We start from the raw sequence: 6000 nt of genomic DNA on the forward strand, positions 1-6000 counted from the left end.
TTTGATTTTAAGAATCAATATATTTTCCAGCAATTCCCCTGGATGGTATTCTTTTGGATTGCTACAAAGTACCATCAAATGAATCTGATAATGATATTCATCACACCCTGGGAAATATTCAGAAAATTTGCTGTACTGAAAAATGGCTCACCGAAGTTCTTGTTCATATACTATGTCTGGGTCTCAGGATAACTTTTTAAACTCATATATGATTGGGACCACTTCTAAGATGTCAGGGACCTGGGAGAGAATGTGTGTGCATGCATGTGTGCATGCATGCATGTGCATATATGTGCTTGTGTGCATGCATCTGTGTATATTTTGCAGGGTCCCTGTCTTCATAAAAATTTGATTAAAAAAGATGAGTCATAGACCCATGAGGTATAGTCATTTATCAATGCAAATTTAAGATAATAGGTAAAGAAATGATATTTACATATTTGTTTATTGTTCAATCAGTGAACATGGTTTTCAGGCAACATAGCTTCTGATAAAGTTGAAGAACTACTTCTCTATGCTGTTTATTATCAAATTCACTATTCCTGGATAACTTTATATCACTTACCATGGGAAAAAATGAGGAATATATTCTGGTTTACAGTGCCATAGTTCTTTGGAGCCTGTGTGCATTGTAGCCATATGGTTAGGTCTTCTTGCCTCTTCATGTCTCTAATAACCACTTATTCAGTGCTGGTCGCATCATTATTCATGGCACTTCATGCTGCACTGTGCTGTCTGTGAACATTGGCCTCTGATCACTTTCCTAAGGACTGTTACTGTGCTTCTTTGTTGATAATCATGAATGTAAGTTTTATTTAAGGTATGCATTAAAATCAAACACTAATTCATTTTCTGGTCATATTTAACTTACTGTTTGCAGCATGGTATAAATGTAAGTTAGCATGTTTTTCAACCATGTCTTCTCTTAAATGCTTTGGGCTATGATTACTGCATTCCTGGTTATCTCTTTCAATGGTGACAATGGGAGAGGATCCTGTGGGCCTACCAAAAGAAGTGTTCTTATTTTTACAAAAAGACCGATCTAGAAAGTAAAATGTTACCATATTGGTCAGATGAGGAAATCATCTATTGTAAAGGTCTAGGCCCATCTGGATTATAGAACAAGAGTCTCCAAAACCTTGGAGATTGAGTGAGGTCACCCCTGACCAACTGATGTGTAGTAAGGAGCCTTTGATAAGAGTTGACCACCCAGGGGCGAGAAACAAAAGTGAGAGTCACACAGTCTGAAGGACACCTGTTGCTACCACATCACCCTTGGGCTCTATACACAGGAAGCAGTACTTTTCTGGGGACACTGACAGGTCTATGAAATGCCGACTCAAGTCCAAAGGGCACAATAAGCCTAAAACCCTGAATAGTCCTGTGTTCAGTATGAGTGAGTCTCCTTAAATTAGCATGTCAGTACCACTCTGACAATCAAATCTTATGAGATTGTACAAAAGAAGCACCACACTGATTAGTGGAGGTGATCTGCTCACCAGACCACACAAGCTTGGAACAGGGCCTGACCACTGGCCCCAGACAACCATAAAAATGTGAGAGTAGGGGTTCTTTGGGAGAATTGGTCAACCCCACAATGGGGAGGATGATAGAGAGTGCCCAGAAAAGAGAAATGGGGGCCACGGCCCATGCAATTTCCAGCATGGACTGGGGACACTTCATTCAAATGGCATTGTTAGCCCTGTGTATTAGTTACTTTCCTGTCACTGGGACAACATACCAGACACTCACAACTTGAAGGACGAGAGGTTTATTTTGGCTCACAGTTTCAGTGAGTTCAGTCCAGGGTTGCAGGCTTCAAGGAAGAGAGTACATGACAGAAGGGCTTTACAGAAACCTGCTTATATCATGATGACCAGGAAGCAGAGAGAGAAAGTGAAGCCATGGATAAGAATACACTCCTCCATGTCATGCCCCCAGTAACCTGCCTCTTCTGACCAGGCCCCAGCTTCCAGGGCCCACCTCCAAACATATGAGACTTTTGAGGAATATTCCAAATACAAATCATGATCCCAGGAAACTGAGGAAAACTTGGAAAAATTTTCACAAGATTTACAAAACATAGGCACCCTGTAGTATGAATAGAGCCAGTTAAACAGACCTTAGTTTATGAGTAGTACTGCATATGGTGTTGCACTGTAGATTTGGAAGTATCAGAATGACCATGTGTAAGCCATATACTGTTGACTTAGACTTGGAGATACTTCATTTTGCAATGCTTTGCTAGAGTAAAGTGGTATAATTTTATCAAGTGGATGCAGTAATGTATAATTTTTAAGGAAGTGAGTGTATGTGTGTGTATATTTCCCTGATACACATTTGTGCACACACATATTTATATACATAAATACATTTAAAATAGCATAAACATATAAAATAATATGATAGCATTTATATTATGTTTTATAAATGTACATATTAATATATGTACATATATATATACTTGTATCTTTCACATGTATATCTCTTCCATTTTGTAGAGGCATGTGACTTCATTTGTTCACTTAATTTTTTCTTTCATGCAACACGTTTATTACAAATCAACCATTTTCATGTTTTTGATCTAACATTATTTCAGTATGGAAAATATGACACTAAGATGACACAAATCTTCATTTCTTCTTAAGGGAAATAGATAGGTGTACTTATGCTGATTACTGGTTCTCTTTTTGACCTATTCTCTTTATAATGAGTTGATACTTTTCTATAATTTAAGAGAATTTTTTTTTCTTTTGTCCGATAACAGGGATTGAACTCAGTACTTTGCGCTTGCTAGGCAGGCATGGTGCCACTGAGCTACATTGCCAGCCCAAGAGATTTCTTTTTTGTACCAGGGATTGAACTCTGGACCTTGTGCTTGGGAGGCAGGCGGTGGAATCCCTGAGCTAAATCCCCGGCCCCCCAAGAGATTTCTTAATTTAGTTCTACTCCTCTAGTTTGATTTTTTTCTTAGAATATAGAACTTCTTGTTATATTTTCAAAAGAATACTTTATAAAAAAGTATTCAGCAAATAAAGGAAATGAAAACCCCAATGGACATTGTGTAAGAATAGAATTGTATCATTACCCATGAAATATTTTTTCCTATAAACAAAATGAGGAACCAGACTAAGGAGCACTAAGTATTCTTAAATATGCTGAGGCCCTGGAAATTTTAACTAATTAGAAAAATACACATCACTGTGTATGATTAAGGGGTATTAACTTTCTCATTCTGTACATTGACTGGAATTTTGAGAAGTGGTACCAAAAATAGGCTTTGAACTTGTGGCCTCTGAACTTGGTAATTCAAGCGGCACCTTCAAATGTCTCACAGGACTGGCAACCACATTTCAGTGTGAAGAGGCGACCGGATGGTGAGACACCAGTGAGGATAGGCCTTGTGGGCTGCACAGTGGAGTAGTGGTTACCTTGGGATATAGCTTGGGTGTCTGTCAGTAGGTGACACACATTTCTCAACTGCAGGGAGGTTGGTTTGCTAATAGATCTCAGCTGAGTCCCTTTTTGGATAGAGTGCACAATTCTTTGACACAATCTGCAACAACCCTTAGGGGTCATCCCAGCTCCAGGGCTTCACATAGTGTCAGCTGAGTCCTTAGTTGTGGACGCATCATGGTTCAACATCCCACTTTGCTGAATTCTGCTTGCTTTGCTCCCTCCTAGGTGATCTAAGAGTATTCCCCAATCAGCCTTCTGCACAGAAACCTCAGCATCCCATTGTTTCCAAGACACCCAATTTAAGCCAGGGTCTAGCTTTCCAGGCAGAGAAACTTTGATAAATAATGAGATGTCTAGTTTGACCTGGGTACTGAGTTGAATGTAGGGGCAAAAGAAGGCAGAAGTTTGTGGTAGACAGATGAACAGATGTGGGGAATTGAGAATGAGCATGGAAGACTGGGGCAGCCATATAGCCAGTTTAGGTCAAATTATCACAATTTCCTTTCTGTTGCCTCAGAAACAATATTATAATAAGAAAAGTAACCGAAAGAAGCAGGTTTATAATGTGCTCTCATTTTTAGATCCAAATCCATCATCATGGGGCCACATCTTCTAGCTTTTGACTCAAGAATCAGGGATGAATCTGAGCAGATTGTCACATAAGCAATCTTCACAAAAATTTTGCAAAATAGCCTGTCTTTATCAGTTGTTGGGTCTTTTTAACAACATTTATTCCTATTTGTGGAAAATCTGTGTACCAGAGATTAGACATGTTATCTCTGAGCCTTACAACTTGGCAGGTAGTAGTATTCTCCCAATTTTAGGGACATGGAAACTGAGGCTAGACTAGGATAAGGGACTTGTGAGGAAGGAAGAGAGATGGAATTTAATCCCAGATTTCTTTAATTTAGAAGCTCCAGCCATCCTGGTCAGATGAGCTAGTCCCATGGAGCTCATGATCTGGGCCTCGTGCTCCAGAGCTCTGACTCATCAGTCCTAAGTGGTGACCAAGACATGTGCTTATTAACACTCAATTCATCTGTTCAAACTAGAGCAGTCATTCAGTGTCTCAGCAATTGACACAAACTACTCCCCCTTCAATAACAGTAACAACAGCAACAAAACACTTCTATTTTTATTATATGCAAAGTCCTTCTATGTATCACATTGTATTAGGTTCAAAATAGAGTGTGGTAAGTAGCACAGAGCATTGTTCCAATTCTACAGATATAGGAACTAAGGCTCAGGGAAACTCATGTGTTCATGCTCACTCACCTTGAAGGACTCTCTCTCTCTGTGTCTGCTGGAGATTAAACCTAGGACTTTTGCATTGAGCTACATCCCAGCCCTTTTTTATTTTTGTTTTGAGGCAAGGTCTTGCAGAGTTGCTAGGTTTTACAGGTTGGGCTTGCCATATTGCTTCTCTTAACTCCCTTGCTTAAGCATTTGAGGAGGAATGAGGCTATATGGAGAATGCATCTCTCACTGACTTTGACCTTGGTTGAACCAAAATGCTCTGTAAATGCACCCAGATTGAAAGATTCATCAGCTGAGAAATAAAAATGGCACATCTGACTGGATTAAAAATGAGGTTGACTTTTCTGTAACTGGCTAGTTAGACAACAGGACTCTGGCACCCTCATAATGTACTATCATTTTACTCTGGTACTTGATTTCTGCTTTTATCAAAACCTGATCATTTCCTCTTCTGTTGCCTGAAGGGCCCTTTATCTAACATCCTCAGGACTATCATTTAAAGGAATTGCCATATCTCCCCAGCGAAAGAGCCCAGGTTACCGAAATAAGCATCTTCCTTCTGTACTCCTGTTTTCTTTTTCACTGTTTACCTAGCACTTTGTACTTTGATCCATTTTAAAGATTTTCTTTAATTTTTTTCTGTCTTCCTGATGTCATCTCATGAAAACAAGACTGATTTCTAAGTACTGCAGTTTGTACTGGGTCCCTGGTGTTTGTTAGCACCACAATCCTGAAGGAGAAAAGAACAAAGATGGTGACATCCCCAGAGCTGGGAAAGATGGGGTATGCTGGAGATGTGAAAGGGGAGCAGTGTAGGAAGAGAGGGAAGGGCCAGGCCAGGAATAAAAATGCCCTGCGTGAGAAAATTCTCTCTTTAGGCCCAGTCTGTCATTGTAGCTTCTCTACTGAGAGAAACTTCCCCTTTTTTGCAAACTCCATGAAAGTGAATTGTGTGTGAAGGAAAGATGACCTCATACATTATTCTGCTTTCCATGAAGTAAAGAATCGTGGTGGAAAATTTACAAGGAAATCAATCTGATTTCTCTATTTCCCTTGCTGTATGATTTTCAGTATTACTCAATGCTCAGATTGTCACTGCTAAATATGTCTTTAAATTCCTCATTTTTATTTTCCAACCACTTTATTTAGTGGCTTGCTAAATATAATGACCCCTTACTGTAGGTCTTTTTTTAAACAGATGAAGGAGAAGACCAGTAGTAGTGACATAATCTGCCTGGATTGGGGCAGTAAGTTAACAACATAGGCCTGGGCAAGATAACAACT

The sequence above is a fragment of the Heterocephalus glaber genome, unplaced genomic scaffold, assembly GCF_053883595.1.
Source record: "Heterocephalus glaber isolate CG9 unplaced genomic scaffold, H.glaber_assembly_v1.0 deba00001497, whole genome shotgun sequence".
NCBI classification, from domain to species: domain Eukaryota; kingdom Metazoa; phylum Chordata; class Mammalia; order Rodentia; family Bathyergidae; genus Heterocephalus; species Heterocephalus glaber.